The following is a 17,887-nucleotide window of genomic DNA, read 5'->3' as shown; positions in this document are numbered from 1 at the left end:
ACGCCAGCGGTCAGGGTTCTGAGTGAGGCAGTGCTTGAGCACCCCAGCCAAGAAGGATGAAGAAGTTCCCCCACCCAAACCACAGTGTCAGAACTGCTTTGAAATTTCACATTTTATCCTTCAAATGCAGAAAATTTGCACTTCACTATGTTTTATTTTTTTAATTTTACTTTTTTACTGTAGACTTTTTACTTTGTATTAGGGTACAGCTGACAGACCTAGATAGTGTGTTAAAGAGCAAAGACATGAGTTTGCTGACAAAGGTTCATATAGTCAAGGCTGTGGTCTTTTCAGTAGTCATGTATGGATGTGAGAGCTGGACCATAAAGAAGACTGAGTGTGGAAGAATCGATGCTTTTGAACTGTGGTGCTGAAGAAGACTCTTGAGAGTCCCTTGGACTGCAAGGAGACCAAACCAGTCAATCCTAAAGGAAATCAACCCTGAATATTCATTGGAAGGACTCATGCTGAAGCTGAAGCTTCAATATTTTGGCCACCTGATGTGAAGAGCCTTGGTAAAGACCCTGATGCTGGGAAAGATTGAGAGCAGAAGGGGGCGGCAGAGGATGAGATGGTTGGATGGCATCACCAATTCAAATCATCAAATAAACTTGACCGTCTTGGCCAGTAGGCATACGTTCAATGTAATTCCCTGTGTCCCCTGCACACTCTCATGGGGGAGGGGACACAGACCCTGGGGTGATGGGGTGGTTGGGGTGGGGGGAAGCACAACCCTAGAGGAACTTGCAGTTCCAAAGGCACATGTTGATGAGGTCACTTGAGTCTCCAACTGCCCCAAGACAGATGAGTATGTCTGCAGTGGGATGTATGAACAGTCACACTAGAGGGGATAAATAAAAGACAGGTCATGTCTACTCAGATTCTGCGTGAGTTTTGGGCCAAGATTTTTTAAAACCTTTCGGTTCTCTAAACGTGTTGTATATCAGAGAGACAAGGAGCTCTGGTCCAATAGCAATTATATGGCAAAACGCAAGGGAGTACCACCTAAACCTGGTGAAAATCAAGGCAGAGGAGACGAAGGCAGGTCAGAGCAGGGGCAGGCCCCGAGCAGGGCCTGGGCACGGGTTCGCAACATCACATCAGCTGGCACTGAACAAGTGTTTCCACCTCCTGGTGGGCTTATTAAAAAATGAAGATGCCTCGGATCCACTTGCTGGGGGTGGGGGGAGGTGGGGGGAGAAAGGACAGAGAGGGTGGTGGGGACCTGTGCCCCAGGGGATCCTGATTCGAGTTTGATGCTATCTTGAAGCCTTCAGAACACCAGCACTCTTACTTCTGGAGTCAGAATTTGCCTGCCAAATGCAAGAGACGTGGGTTCAATCCTTGGGTCGGGAAGATCCCCTGGAGAAGGAAATGGCAACCCACTCCAGTGTTCGTGCCTGGAGAATCCCATGGCCAGAGGAGCCTGGTGGGCTACAGACCATGAGGTCGCAAAGAGCCGGACACGACTGAGCATGTACACACATGCGGACACAGCGACCTCTGAACCATTTCAAACATATTTAAATGCACCCTGGGCCCCTATGAAACAATCTCTGGCTTTTGTTTTAAAGGCTCTTTATAGCTTCGCGCTTGCAGAATGTTCACCTTTTTTGGGTCACTCCTGTGTTCACAGGCCCCAGAAAAGTTTGTGGGTCCTAGGCACCGTGTCTTCAGTGCCCAGTGGAGAAACAGACCCTCATGCTGGTGGCCTGGGGCCCACCGTACGAGAAACACTGGCATAGAACACCCTCACAGTCTCCTGCTTGGTTCTGCGGGTTTCTCCATCGCTCCTTTCTCCTCTCTCCCTCTGCAACACAGCTGGCATGCTCCTTCTACTGCTGGCTTTTGAAAGCTTCCGTGCTCAGCCCTCTCCTTCGTCTATAAGCTTTCCCCAAAGCAAATTTTTCATTTTATACACCCATTTCCATCTAGATGCCAATGAATCCCAGGATGGTATTTCTAATGCTAACCTCCAACCGTATATTAAAGTGTCTTCTAAAGGCTGGAATTGAATTTCTCACAGGCATCTTCAGCTTGACAAATCGAAAACTGAATGTTCCTTTCACTAAAATTGTGTCCATTTTCCTATATGTCCAAGTTTATTAAACAGCACCATCATATAGCCACAAAGAAACCTCAAAGTCATCTTCAATTCTTCTCTCTCTCACATCCAATAAACCACTATGTGCTAGAGGATCAACAGTCCTCTGCCACGAGTTGAAAGTGGTAGTTACGAAGCATTGGCCGGGGCCAGGCACTGCAGCAGGGGTGGGCGCCTGCATTAGCGCCTCCCCAAAGCCCTAAGAAGCGACAGTTCCGGTTTCACAGAAGACGACACTGACGTTCAGAGAGATAAGAATCAACACCTCAGCAGAAGAGCGGTACAAACAGATCTCATCTGAAATCCTCTGTGGGATGGGGCATCAGACCCCCTACACATACTTCACAATCAACCACAATTTAGTCTTAAAAGTCGACAGTAACTCATTTTGATGACCTGTTAAGGTCACCAAGATGTTGAAGTACCACGGAATGTAGCTCGCCGAGCTCCCCTGTTCATGGAATTCTCCAGGCAAGAATACTGAAGTGGGCGGCCAGTCCCTTCTCCAGGGCATCAAAGGTCACCAAGATGAAATTTTACCAGTGCCAAAGACAAAAGAGAAAATTCTATTCCATACGGCCCCTGAGCAGCCAGGAAAAAGAGGACCACAGAAGAGAATGGACTAGAAAGTAATCTGCGTAAGAGGCACACTGCTGGGATTTCCCTGGCGGTCCAAGGGCTAAGACTCCGAGCTCCCACACACCACAAATGAAATCCAGCACAGCCAAATAAATAATATTAAAACAAATCAGAGGCCCATGCTTCATTTCTGACATATTTGGTCTTTGAGAAATTCTGAACAGAACCCAAGAGCCCATTTCACAAGAGGATGTGGTCGGTGTCCAGCCGCTGAAGTGGTGCCTTACTGGTTAGGGCGATGGAGAGGTCTTAAGCAACACCAGCAATGGGTGATTAGGAAGCTGCTGGAAACATCTGAACAGGATATTCGAGTAAAAAGCTATCGCCTAGCAACCTAGCCAACGTCTATGTCACAGTGTCCCTAAACTAGAAGGGAAGACTTAAGACCTAACGATAAGGAGGGAATCCTGGAGGAGGAGGAAGTGAGTCCCAGGTGCAAGGTCATTCGTGTGTAACCAACCTAGACACAAACAGTACCTGCGTCCTGAAAAGTCAGGCTTGCCCGGATAATCCCAAATGGTGCAGGGGAGACTTGAGGCCTCGGCTCAGCTTACAAGGCTGAAAGCTTATTTCCACTGATCATCAACGTTTTATTCAGGATGTGAAACCCAAGAGTTTCACACAAGATGGGATTGCATCACTTCCAGTGAAAGAGGAAAGGCTTTGAGGACTTGAGACTGTAATGAATAAGAACCCCAGCAGTAGAAGAGACCCAGTGGTAACCAAACTATCCAGTGAGGAGTTACCTGAAATAATGCAGATGCATGTCAAGCAATATGAACCCTCTGCATCTACCACCCAAACTTACCAATTTTAGCCTTTTCTAAAAATAAAACTAAGTCACACTCGGCAACTTAAACAAGTTAAGTGCTCGAAAACCACTACCCTGTGGCACCTTCCAGAAGCTCCTGTCCAGTGGGCCTAACCCTTGTGTCAGTGCTGTTCTTCACCGTCAGAGCCCACAGGACGTGTGTACAGTGGCTGCCTCCCGGGAAAGACAGTCCAGGGCTCAGAGACACAGCTGGGGACAGACTTACTTTCACTCTATGTCCTTTTTGCCTTTTGGGTTTTGTAACAAGTAAATAAGTAAAATAAGGAAAGACAAAAGCCCTGACCCAATGGCAAGAAGAGCAGGAATGAGAGACAGGTGAGAAGACCAGTTCAACTGTTTTGGTTCAGAGAAATAACATATGGAAAACCCTGATGCAAGAACCTGTCCTACTTATCTTTCTCCAGCAGCCAGCACAGTGCCTAGGATAGATTAGGCACTCAGAAGCTGCTGACATGAAATAACAGCTTTCTTCTCCCCCAAAGAGTCAATGGATGGATGCTGGCTTAAGATTCAACATTCAAAATATGAGGATCATGGCATCCTGTCCCATCACTTCATGGCAAACAGATGGGGAAATGATGGAAACAGTGAGAGACTTTTTTTTCTTGGGCTCCAAAATCACTGCAGATGGTGACTGCAGCCATGAAATCAAAAGATGCTTGCTCCTTGGAAGAAAAGCTATGACCGACCTAGATAGCATATTAAAAAGCAGAGACATTACTTTGCCAACAATGGTCCATCTAGTCAAGGCTATGGTTTTTCCAGTAGTCATGTATGGATGTGAGAGTTGGACCATAAAGAAGGCTGAGCACTGAAGAATTGATGCTTTTGAACACTGGTGTTGGAGAAGAATCTTGAGAGTCCCTTGGACTAGCAAGAAGATCAAACCAGTCAATCCTCAAGAAAATCAACCCTGAATATTCATTGGAAGGACTGATGCTGAAGCTGAAGCTCCAGTACTTTGGCCACCTGATGAGAACCAACTCATTGGAAAAAACCTTGATGCTGGGAAAGACTGAAGGCAGGAGAAGTGAGCAACAGAAGGCAAGATGGTTGGATGGCATCATTGACTCAATGGACACGAGTCTGAGCAAACTCTGGAAGATAGTGAAGGACAGGGAAGCCTGGCATCTTGCAGTCCATGGGGTTGCAGAGTCGGATATGACTGAGCAACTGAACAACAATCAGGAGGCAAGATTTGGGCAGAGTTTAACAGTGGTAACCTGACTTGTTCAAACAGGATGCAGGCTGACCAGAAAGATGATGCATTTTCCATTAGTGGAAGTACTCGAGCACACATCAGGCAATCATTTCCCAAGTCATTTTGCACAGAGGTGGTCAGACAAGAACACGGGTTGGCAAGCTTTTTCTGAACAGAGCCAAGTAGTAAATACTTTAGGCACCGCAATCCGAAATAGTTTTCTGTCCTATTTTCTTCTTTTTTCACAACTCTTGAATAACGTAAAAAAAATCTTTAGCTCATGGACTGCACAAAAAAAGGCCTTGGGCTGGGTGTGCCCCACAGGCCATAGCTGGGCAAACTTGGACTAGATGATCTTCAAAACCTGTTGTTGTTTTGATCCTTGGAAGGTGCCGATAAGGCATTTTTTTTCTAGGATGACTGAGATTTGGGGCAGAATCTTCTCAGAGGGCAGGAGAGATGTGCTGAGGATGAAGCAGATGATGAGGCTGGAATCCTAAGCTGCATGAGCCATCTATGGTGCCAGTCTGTCTTGAGGGACCGGCGAATGTGGTATCCACAGACCAGTCGCACACAGATGGGAGCATCACTAAGCCAAGAAGAAGCACCTTCGGTATTCACCCAGGCTCATCACACACAGGAAAGCCTGTGGCAGGAGCTGAACTCCACGTCCTCGGCAGGAGCACAGCCACACCCCTGGCGGGTTCCTCCACGCCTTCTCCTGGCCCCTTGCTACTGCCTCCCAGCTTCTCCAGTGCCACCCTGGGGGGCCTGCCCCCCTCACCTCCACCCGACGCTGCAGAAACAACCAAGCTGCTCAGTCCTCGGCTAACTCGCCTGCCGACCTGCCTCGGTGCCCCTGTCTGAAAGGTGCTCTGCCCGTGTCCCTGCACGAGGTGACCCGCTCCGGAAGGCCTTGCGGCGCTGCTGCTGGCTCCACCCTCCCTGCACCTCTCCATCGGCCACTGTGAGCACCACTACCCCGCGGCCCCGACGGCGCGCACTGTGGGTCCCTCTGAATAAGCGCTGAAAATGAAATACCACCTCCATAGATCTTCTGGCATTTTGTTATTCAAGATGCTCAAGATGGACATATTTTGGCTTCGCTGCTTATCAAGTTAACTGGAGCAGAGGCGTTTTCCTGGAATGAGTCTGCCCAGCCCTTCTCCCTCGGCGCCTGCCGAGGACTAGAGGCAGCAAACAGCAAGCCAGTACAGGATTTCTGGAAAAGGAAGGAGTAAAACTGGTGGAGAACAACAACAATCATAGAGATTAAAAAACAAGCAGACCTACCTTGAGGGACACTAGGCCCTTGGTGGGGGAGAACAGAAAAACAGACCAGCCTGACTATGTGAACATCTCTCACTAGGATTTTTCACTTGTGTGTTCTTGGGGTTTTGTTTGCTTGCTTTGGGAAAGCAGGGGAGTTTTTGTTGTTTTTTTTTAATGGTTCGGAGAAAGGATGCTGAAAGCTAATGTAGCTGGGAGCCGGGTCCTCAGTCAGATCAACTGACGTTGGGAGTTCCGGCCCCATCGCACACTGGCCCGGCCCAGGGTGGGTAACATCGCAGCCTGTGCCTCTGCTTCATCATCTGCAGATAATCATACCCAACCCATGAGGCTGCTGGGAGGGCTAAATGGGAAAGCGTGCGACGCGCCTCTTCTGGTGTCTGGCTGAGAGCCAGCAGCCAGTCCAGGGCAGCTGCTCTTCTGTCTTATCGCCCCACGCTCCCCCGCCACCAGCCAAATGCGGTTGCCCTTCCCCACGCGCTCACCACCAGATCTTCCCGTGTCTCGAACAGCCCTCGCTAAGTCTCCCTCTCTCACCAGAGCTCTGCAGACATGGCAGAGGTTTAGTTACAAGGAAACGACGGTCTCCTGCTATAGGTCATCCAGGGAAGTCCAGACAGGCGAGCGCTGACAGGTTGGGAGCGCGCTGTGTTCAGTTTCTCGGAGGCCACGCAGGGCCGTTCACTTAGCAGAAGTGCCGCCATCACCACAGTTTGGCCTTAAGGACCATCTCTGGGCCAAAACAATGGAGCGGAGAGAGCAGACTTCTCTGTTCCCAGCTGCAGGGCTTGCGAGCTCTGACAGTCATTAAAATAAGCACCGAGGCACATGACCAAGTCCCGCTGACAAGCCGAGTATGTGCTTAGCTACTGATGGGTAAGAAGGCAGTGGAGACCACCAGGAGTGGGGAGGGGGGGCCTCTGGCATATGCAGCCAATGCCCATTTTGCTGGGTAATGATGCTTCTGCAACTTCATGAGTTTTGGAAGTCATTTGCCAGGCTGTTAAAGAAGGAAGTTTTTAAAAAGCTCTCTCTTCCCAAAAGGAGGCGGGTGCAAAGTTCCAAACTTAGAAGAAAGAGTAGGTTTTACCAGAAGATGAAAACTCGGGACTCCTACAGGGGAACCAGCTGGTACAGAAGCCTCAATTTCTTTTAAAAACAGCATCAGAGTCAAGATGTTCCCCGAGCCAAACTGATGATGTCTCCGCAAGACACCAAGTCACCCCAGATGGCTTTCTTGGTGACGGTACTATTAGGCGCTGATAGCTGATGTGAGCAGGCAGGATAACTGCTTGTAAGGTCGGGTTGTCCCTCTCGCCTCCTTGGGTCACCTCTGCCCTGGAAGGAGCCACATGATTTGCTACTTCAGGAGGTCAGCCGGGGAGTCGGCAATCGCCTCCACAGGCTGCAGACTAACCTTTAGTCTCCACAGTTACTTCTGGGACCTGTTCTTCTTTCGCTTCATCTTGTTTTCCCTGCTGTAATAACCTCAAACCTCCCCTGCGATCTGCTGTCTCGTTCGGCCTCAGATTTGAGAAAGGACGCCCTGGATACCAGTATTGTGGGGTACGGCAAGCCTATGAGAGTGGAGGCTGGGAAAACACGGGCAGGGAGGGAGTCAAAGAGATCATACGAGGAACGGGGCAGACACCATGCCCACTTTTGAGGCCTCTGCGTTACATCCACCCATCAACCGTGTCAACCTGCTCCATCCTGTACCTGAGTGACAGCCATGGGATTTACCTAAACCACGAAGGAGTCCTCAGGTCAGCCAATAGCTAAAATCCGTGATGGTTTCCTAAAGGCTGCCTGAGGTATGAAGGATTGCGTCTGAGTAACAGTCTTCGTTTTCATTTCTGGTGATCTTTAAAAAGTTCTGGAAAATGAGAGGCGCTGAAAAACTGGGCCAAGCTATCACTTGGTTTCAGGTTTTCAAAATAATTTCCAAAGATGAGAATATAGATGGATTCTGTAGCCCACTGGACAGAGACTCTGCTCCCAGGGGAGGCATCACACAGGCCACTCTGGTTCCCACAGCACCTCTGTACAATAAGAAAACTGTACCACTCCCTCAAAACATTTTACCTCCTTTGAGAGAACTATTGTAATACATTCAGTTAGCTCAAGACATCTTTGCCCTTCTCTGCCAGAAAACCGTCATTACAAAATACACCCATGGCGCCCATGATCTGAACAGAACCCTCTCAGATGCGGCCCCTGCGCAACTGCATGCAGCCGCCCTGCGTGTCCACAAAGGCCGCCACGGCTTCCCCGAGAACAAGCCGGGACAGCGTGGCTGCCCTGCTGCCGCGGTCACGGAAGAACCACGGACAAAGGCAACAGGCTACGGGGGCCTCAGCAAGGCCTCCAACAAGGCTTCTCCAGACGGCACAGCAGACGAGATGTGGATGCAAGAACTGACACAGTTAGAGGAACTTAAAACTGGTGAAATAACCTTCTTCAAAGGATGCTGGTTCAGGAATGAACTGATGGCAATCAGAAAGGAGCTGCCAGGGATGTCTTTGGTTCAGTCTTGGGGCCTAGCAGGTTTGTATTTTATTCTCTCTGTAAGTGAATATCCATCATATTCACAAAGCATTTCACGCATGCTGAACCCTGTGTGCTCCACCAAGACAGCGGAGCAAAAGGACACACACTCACGCTCTCCTGCGAGAACTCCAAAATGACAACTCACTGCTGGACAACTGTCAAGAGGAGAATGTTGGATCCCACCAAAAAAAGATACCCCTCGTAGCAAAGGAGAAGCCCCAGCAAGACGGCAGGCGGGGTGATATCAAATTTAGAATCAAACCCCATACCCACCAGAGACACTCAGAGGGCTCAAACAAACCTTGTTGCACCAGGACCCAGAGACCCCACAGACACTGAACCAGAACTGTGTTTGAGTGTCTCCTGCAGAGGTATGGGTCAGCAGCGGCCTGCCGCAGGGGCAGGGACGCTAGGTGCAGACCTGGGTATGGCACAAGCCCTCTTGAAGGAGGTTGCCATTAACCCCACCGTAGAGCTGCCAGAATTTACTCAGGATTGGGGAAACAGACTCTTAGAGGGCAAAACAAAACCTTGTGCGCACCAGGACCCAGGAGAAAGGAGCCGTGACCCCACAAGAGACTGAGCCAGACTTGCCCGTGAGTGTCCAGGAGTCTCTGGTAGAAGTCCGGGTTGGCAGGGTCAGGGGCACCGAGTGCAGCAGTGCATCATGGGACCTTTTAAAGGAGGTCATTATCTTCATTACCTCCACCATAGTCTGGCCTCAGGTCAAACAACAGGGAGGGAACACAGCTCCACCCATTAACAGAAAATAGGATTAAAGATTTACTGAGCAAGGCCCCACCCATCAGAACAATCCCACGCCATCAGCCTCTCCCATTAGGAAGCTTCCATAAACCTTATTGTTATCCATCAGAGGGCAGACAGAATGAAAACCACAATCACAGAAAACTAACCAAACTGATCACATGGGCTACAGTCTTGTCCAACTCAATGAAACTATGAGTCATGCCTTGTAGGGCCACCCAAGACAGATGGGTCATGGTGGAGAGGTCTGACAGAATGTGGTCCACTGGAGAAGGGAATGGCAAACCACTTCTGTATTCTTGCCTTGAGAACCCCATGAACAGTGTGAAAAGGCAAAAAGATAGGACACTGAAAGATGAACTCCCCAGGTCGGTAGGTGCCCAATATGCTACTGAAGATTGGTGGAGAAGTAACTCCCGAAAGAATGAAGAGACGGAGACAAAGCAAAAGCAACACCCATTGTGGATGTGACTGGTGGTGGAAGTCAAGTCCAATGCTGTAAAGAGCAATATTGCACAGGAACCTGGAATGTTAGGTTCATGAATCAAGGGTAAATTGGAAGTGATCAAATAGGAGATGGCAAGAGTAAACATAGACATTTTATGAATCAGTGAACGAAAATGGACCAGAATGGGTGAATTTGACTCAGATGACCATTATATCTACTACTGTGGGCAAGAATCCCTTAGAAGAAATGGAGTAGCCCTCATAGTCAACAAAAGAGTCTGAAATGCAGTACTTGGATGCAATCTTAAAAACGACAGCGTGCTCTCTGTTTGTTTCCAAGGCAAACCATTCAATATCACAGTAATCCAAGTCTATGCCCCTTCTAATGCTGAAGAAGCTAAAGTTGAACAGTTCTCTGAAGACCTATAAGACCTTCTAGAACTGACACCAAAAAAAAGATGTCCTTTTCATTATAGGGGACTATAATGCAAAAGTAGTATGTCAAGAAACACCTGTAGTAGCAGGCAAATTTGGCCTTGAAGTGCAAAATGAAGCAGGGCAAAGGCTAACAGAGTGTTTCCAAAAGAATGCACTGGTCAGAGCAAACACCCTCTTCCAGTAACACAAGAGAAGACTCTACACGTGGACATCACCAGATGGTCAATACTGAAATCAGACTGATAATATTCTTTGCAGCTGAAGATGGAGAAGCTCTATAGTCAGCAAAAATAAGACCGGGAGCTGACTGTGGCTCAGATCATTAACTCCTTATTGCCAAATTCAGACTTAAACTGAAGAAAGTAGAGAAAACCACTAGACCATTCAGTAAGGACCTAAATCAAATCCCTTACGATTATACAGTGGAAGTTATAAGTAGATTCAAGGGATTAGATCTGATAGAGTGCCTGAAGAACCATGGACGGAGGTTCTTGACATTGTACATTAGGCAGTGATCAAGACCACAACTAAGAAAAAGAAATGCAAAATTGTTGTCTGAGGAAGCCTTACAAATAGCTGAGAAAAGAAAAGAAGCAAAAGGCAAAGGAGAAAAGGAAAGATACATCCATTTGAATGCAGAGTTTCAAAGAATAGCAAGGAGAGATAAGAAAGCCTCCCTTGGTGATCAATGCAAAGAAATAGAGGAAAACTATAGAAGGCAATGGCACCCCACTCCAGTACTCTTGCCTGGAAAATCCCATGGACAGAGGAGCCTGGTGCGCTGCAGTCCATGGGGTCGCTAGGAGTCGGACACGACTGAGCGACTTCCCTTTCACTTTTCACTTTCATGCATTGGAGAAGGAAATGGCAACCCACTCCAGCGTTCTTGCCTGGAGAATCCCAGGGACGGGGGAGCCTGGTGGGCTGCGGTCTATGGGGTCACACAGAGTCGGACACGACTGAAGCGACTTAGCAGCAGCATACAATGGGAAAGACTAGAGATCTCTTCAAGAAAATTAGAGATACCAAGGGAACATTTCAGGCAAAGATGGGCTCAATAAAGGACAGAAATGGTATGGACCTAACAGAAGCAGAAGATATTAAGAAGCGGTGGCAAGAATACACAGAAGAACTGTACAAAAAAGATCTTCATGACCCAGATAACCATGATAACGTGATCACTCATCTAGAGTCAGGTATCCTGGAATGTGAAGTCAAGTGGGCCTTAGGAAACATCACTACACAAAAAGCTAGTGGAGGGGATGGAATTCCAGTTGAGCTATCTCAAATCCTGAAAGATGATGCTGTGAAAGTGCTGCATTCAATATGCCAGCAAATCTGAAAAACTCAGCCGTGGCCACAGGACTGGAAAAGGTCAGTTTTCATTTCAATCCCAAAGAAAGGTAATGCTAAAGAATGCTCAAACTACCACACAATTGCACTCATCTCACACACTAGCAAAGTGATGCTCAAAATTTTCCAAGCCAGGCTTCAACAGCTTATGAACCGTGAACTTCCAGATGTTCAAGCTGGATTTAGAAAAGGCAGAGGAATCAGAGATCAAATTGCCAACATCCGTTGGATTATAGAAAAAGCAAGAGAGTTCCAGAAAAACATCTACTTCTGCTTTATTGACTATGCCAAAGCCTGTGACTCTCTTTGGAGAGTTTCCACCATAAACTGAAGAAAATTCTTAAAGAGATGGGAATACCAGATCACCTGACCTGCCTCCTGAGAAATCTGTATGCAGGTCAAGAAGCAACAGTTAGAACTGGACATGGAAAAACAGGCTGGTTCCAAATCAGGAAGGGAGTACATCAAGGCTGTACATTATCACCCTGCCTATTTAACTTATATGCAGAGTATATCATGCAAAACAGCAGGCTGGATGAAGCACAAGGTGGAATCAAGATTGCCGGGAGAAATACCAATAACCTCAGATAGTCAGATGACACCACTTATGGCAGCAAAGAACTAAAGAGCCTCTTGAGGAAAGTAAAAGAAGAGTGAAAAGGCTGGCTTGAAACTCAACATTCAGAAAAATAAGATCATGGCATCCGGTCCCATCAGTTCATGGCAAATAGACTGGGGAAAAAATGCAAACAGTGAGAGACTTTATTTTTGGGGGCTCCAAAATCACTGCAGATGGTAACTTCAGCCATGAAATTAAAAGACGCTTGCTCTTTGGAAGAAAAGTTATGACTAACCTAGACAGCATATTAAAAAGCAGAGACATTACTTTGCCAATGAACATTTGCCAAAGACATTACTTTGTCAAAGCTATGGTATTTCCAGTAGTCATGTATGGATGTGAGATCTGGACCATAAAGAAAGCTGAACACCAAAGAATTGATGCTTTTGAACTGTGGTGTTGAAGAAGACTCTTGAGAGTCCCTTGGACTTCAAGGAGATCCAACCAGTCTATATCCTAAAGGAAATCAGTCCTGACTATTTATTGGAAGGACTGATGCTGAAGCTGAAACTCCAATACTTTGGTCACCTGATGAGAAGAACTGACTTGCTGGAAAAGATCCTGATGCTGGGAAAGATTGAAGGCAGGAGGAGAAGGGAACGATAGAGGATGAGATGGTTGGGTGGCAACCCTGACTCGATGGACATGATTTTGAGTAAGCTCTGGGAGTTGGTGATGGACAAGGAAGCCTGGCGTGCTGCAGTCCATGGGGTCGCAAAGAGTAGGACACGACTGAGCGACTGAATTGAACTGAACCTTGCTACAGCAAGGACATTCCTTGGTGGCTCAGATGGTAAAGAATCTGCCTGCAATGCAGAAGACCCACTTTTGATTCTTATAACCACATCTTACCAGTGACTTAGATAACAATACAGGTTTGCTTATTAATTCTACACTTGGGGCTTCCCTGGTGGGCCAGAGGTTAAGAGTCTGCCTGCCAATCCTGGGGACATGGGTTTGCTCCCTGGTCTGAGAAGATTCCACACACCACAGAACAACCAAGTCCATGCTCCGCAACTTTTGAGCTGGCATGCTCTAGAGCCTGTGCTCTGCAATAAGAGGAGCACAGTGAGAAGCCGAAGCACCGCAACTAGAGAGCGGTCCCCATTCGTGGCAACCAGAAAAGTCTTGTGAACAGCAACCAAGACCCACCCCGACCAAAAAAAACAAAAATCTACACATGACAGGAATAGGAAGAGGCAATGACGCATAATAGAAATTTAGAATAAAAGATTCTGACCATCTGGAATGACAGGCCTATTTATCAAGATTACAATTTTCAAGTTGTTAAATGGAACTAAAGAGCATCTTGATGAGGGTGAAGGAGGAGAGTGAAAGAGTGGCTTAAGACTAAATATTAAAAAAACTAAGATAATGGCATCCGCCCCCATTACTGCATGGCAAATAGAAGGGGAAAAGGTGGGAGCAGTGACAGATTTCCTCTTGGGCTCCAAAATCACTGTGGATGGTGACCGCAGCCATGAAATCAGAATATGACTGCTTCTTGGCAGGAAAGCGATGACAAACCTAGACAGCGTGTTGAAAGGCAGAGACATTACTCTGCCAACAAAGGTTCGTATAGTCGAGGCTATGGTCTTCCCAGTGGTCACCCACGGTTGTGAAAGCTGGACCATAAAGAAGGCAGAATGCCAAAGAATTGATGCCTTCAAACTGTGGTGCTGGAGAAGACTCCTGAAAGTCCCTCAGACAGCAAGGACATCAGTTCAGTCCATCTTAAGGGAGATCAACCCTGAATATTCACTGAAAGGACTGATGCTGAAGCTGAAGCTCCAGTAGTTTGGTCATCTGATGCAAACAGACAACTCATTGGCAAAGTCTTTGAAGGTGGGAAAGATTGAGGGCAGGAGAAGAGGGTGTCAGAGGATGCGATGGCTGGACGGCATCACTGATGCAGTGAACATGAACTTGGGCAAACTCTGGGAGATGGTGAGGGGCAGGGAGGCCTGGCGTGCTGCAGTCCATGGGGTCGCAAAGAGTCAGACATGACTGGGCAACTGAACAACAACAACAAAATTTTCATAGAGGTAAATCTAGGGCCTTAAGTCTCAGTCCACAAAAACACCTGGACAACCATGCAATCTGATACACTGGAGACAGATATATGGTAGACAGAAGGGTGTAGCTTCATGAGCCAGAGAGACCCAAGTTCAAATCCCACCTTTGAAACTTCCAGCCACACAGCCTTGGGCAAGTCCTTTATCTTCTCTGAGCCTACTTCCTCATCTGTAAGATGGGAAACCATCTGCAGTGCAGAATTATTGAGGATTCAACTAGAAAATGCATGAATCTGGCACACAGGAGGCACTCAAAAAGAACATACCATCAACATACCATCAATAAAACACACACCCAAAACATGGGGTTTCCTCATCGTTCCTTCAATAGACACTGGTTTGATGTACCAGCTGCTGCTGCGTAGCTACTTCAGTCATGTCCAACTCTTTGCAACCCCATGGACTGCAGCCCGACATGCTCCTCTGTCCATGGGATTCTCCAGGCAAGAATGCTGGAGTGGGTTACCATTTCCTTCTCCAGGGTATCTTCCCAATCCAGGGATAGAACCCAGGTCTCCCACGTTGCTGGCAGACTTTACCATCTGAGCCACCAGAAAAGTCCTGATGTACCAGACCCTGTGCTGAATTGCAGGACTCAATGGCAAAAAGCCATGGTTCCCGAGTTTAAGGAGCTAACAGTCTCAAGGTAAGACAGACCAGGAATGACAATACAGCAGGTTACAGGTAAAATGAGCACAGCTGTCTGGTGTAAGCATTGGCGCAGGATGTAATGGGAGGAGGAGGGAGGGACAGCTAAATTAGCCTGAAGAAGCAGGGGTGTTTCCCACAAAAACCCTCGTGCCCAGGCTTTTAAGAGAACCGGCAGTAGATTCTCAACAAGGACACCACTTGACATGCTGGGTGGGATAATTCTTTTTCATTTGGTGCTGGTCCCACACATTGTCTTTTCCTACTGTTTGGGGTTCTAGAGGTAAGAATACTGGAGTAGGTTGCCATGAGCGCAGCCATGAAATTAAAAGACACTTGCTTCTTGGAGGAAAGCTATGACAAATCTAGACAGCATATTAAAAGACAGAGACATCACTTTGCTGACAAAGGTCCATACAGCCAAAGCTATGGTTTTTCCAGTAGTCATGTACAGATGTGAGAGTTGGACCATAAAGAAGGCTGAGTGCCAAAGAATTGATGCTTTTGAACTGTGGTTTTGGAGAAGACTCTTGAGAGTCCCCTGGACAGCAAGGAAATCAAACCAGTCAGTCCTAAAGGAAATCAGTCCTGAATGTGCACTGGAAAGACTGAAGCTGAAGCTCTAACACTTTGGCCACCTGATGCGAAGAGCCAACTCATCAGAAAAGACCCTGATGCTGGGAAACACTGAAGGCAGGAGGAGAAGGGGACGACAGAGGATGAGATGGTGGGACGGCATCGCCAACTCAATGGACATGAGGTTGAGTAAATTCCGGGAGATGGTGAAGGACAAGGAAACCAGGCGTGCTGCAGTCCATGGGGTCACGGGATCAGACATGACTTAGCGACTGAACAACCACCACCATCACACATCGCAGAGTGCCTATCATCCCTGGCACCCTCTTAAATGCAGCTGTGCCTTGTGGTTATATCACAAAGTAAAACAACTCCCCCCTTTTCCAAAAGTCCTCTGGACGGCTGAGAGAGGGGAGTGGTCGGCGGCCGCAGCCCAAACCAGTCCCGCTGGATAAGGAAGGTTATGCTGGGGAGAGGGAACAGTTCAGGCAAAAGGAGGAAGCTTGTCTCAGTTCCATATCTGCAATTCTGGAAACACCCAACAGTCTCTGCAGAAGCTGAGAACGTTCTTATCCATCCATGTGCCCACTGTCTGCTTAATTCCTCTTCTCCCTTCAGATCTCAGCTCAACCATCATGAGAGGGGAGCCTTCCCTGACTCCCTCAACTCCCACTCAGGTCAATTTTCCTGCATCCGACCCACAAAGGGCACCACCACCTCCCCTCCAGAGCACACGTGCAGTGTGAACGCTGATCCTCCCTGCTAGAAGAAAAGCTCTTTGAGAAAGGCACTGTGTCAGCTTCTCCTTTTCCTCCATCCATTGCTGTTTTCCCAGCGCCTGCCTCGGTCCTCGTCCCCCACAGGTGCCCAATAAATACTTCCTGATGGCCGGATCTATGAACCAAGGAAACAGCATGGTCCGTCTGAGAACACACCCGAGTTCTGTGTGCTGAGAGGCAAGGTTCGTGCGCCACAGGAGCTGGAAACCACGCCCGTAAAGTAGGCCACCACCAAATCACGAAAGGCCTTCCATGAGAAGCTTCTGACTTGTATCTTAGCAAATACTGGGGGGCTCTGTTTGCTTTTTACATTTTGGGAGCACACAGCATATGGGATCTTAGCTCCCCGACCAGGGACTGAACCCGCACCCACTGTGGTGGAGCACGGAGTCTTAAGCACTGCACTGCCGGGGACGTCCCGCAAAGATGTGTTACTTCAGAAAGGGCACTCCAGCAACAGTTAGGGCCAGACTGCTGCGGCCAGGCAAGCAGCTCGGAGGCCGGGCAGGAACACAGGCAGAAGTGAAAAGGGGCCTGACCTGAGGCAGGGGGAGAGGAAACGCAGATGATGAAAACGTCTCCAGTCAGTATCGAGGGAGGAGAAGCTGTGGAACTCTGACGAGCACCAGGAGGACGGGAGGCATGGTGTGAGCGGGAAAAGTCCAAGAGGACTCGCAGGGCTCTGCCTGGAATCAATAAATGCAGAAGGGGAATTCGAGAGTACAGACAGGAAGAAGAGTCACAGGTTTCGAGAGAAGATGATGACCTTAGCTTGGGACTCGCTGAGACGGAGGGCTGGTGCTCAGGAGAGATCTGGACTCGAGAGCCAGAGCAGAGGTCACTGGCCCAGGGATGAGAGTTTATGCTGTGCATAGAGATGAGTGTGAGTATGAGACCGGGCCTTGGAGAAAACCAGGATTTAAGGGACAAAAGGAAGAAAAGAGCCTGCGATGAAAACTGAGGGGAAACAGCCGGAGACAGAGTTTGAACCAGGAGTGCTTTTTCACAAGTGAAGGGAGAGCATCAGTGTCAGACATACCGAGAATGTGAAGAAGAGAAGGAAGGGAAAGAGTTCAGGGGTTCTGGCAACACCGAGGCCTGGTGACTTTGAGAAGAGTGGTTTGGGGGGACGGCTGCTGCAGAAGTAGAATTTCAGTGAATGCTGACTTCAAGCAGCAGAGGTGGCAACTTGTCCGAGAAGTGTGGCTGCGACAGGGTAGAGCGGAGGTTAACAGGAGGGTGTTTTGTTTTTGCAAAAATGAAAGTAAAAACGGGGGGGTGGGGGTGGGGGGGGATGGATAGTAAATGGAGGGGTTAGTTAAACAGGAAAGAAATGGGAACAATGATGGGAACCAGGTCCTGAGGAAAAGGAACTGATAAAGGGATCTCAGCACAAGTAAAGGAATTAATCTTAGAACAAACACCATTTTCCGCCCTATGGAATTAGAATAAAAGACAAAGTCATACAGTTGGCTGGATTTAAGTTTGTAATGATACAAGCTGAGAAGACTTGACTGATGGCTGCAACGCAGCGAAGTCAAAAGCAACAAAGGTGGCTGGGAAAGGGATGA

At 48.1% G+C, this 17,887-nt stretch overlaps 1 protein-coding gene across 2 annotated transcripts in view; it reads right to left on the bottom strand.

The window, feature by feature from the left end:
• Positions 1-17,887, bottom strand: part of ATG7 (autophagy related 7) — a 274,952-nt gene that overhangs the window by 253,120 nt on the left and 3,945 nt on the right. The window lies entirely within an intron of this gene.

This window comes from Bubalus bubalis, chromosome 21, assembly GCF_019923935.1.
Source record: "Bubalus bubalis isolate 160015118507 breed Murrah chromosome 21, NDDB_SH_1, whole genome shotgun sequence".
NCBI lineage: Eukaryota > Metazoa > Chordata > Mammalia > Artiodactyla > Bovidae > Bubalus > Bubalus bubalis.
The sequence above is the reverse complement of the archived record's forward strand: the minus strand, read 5'-3'. Positions and strand labels throughout refer to the sequence as shown.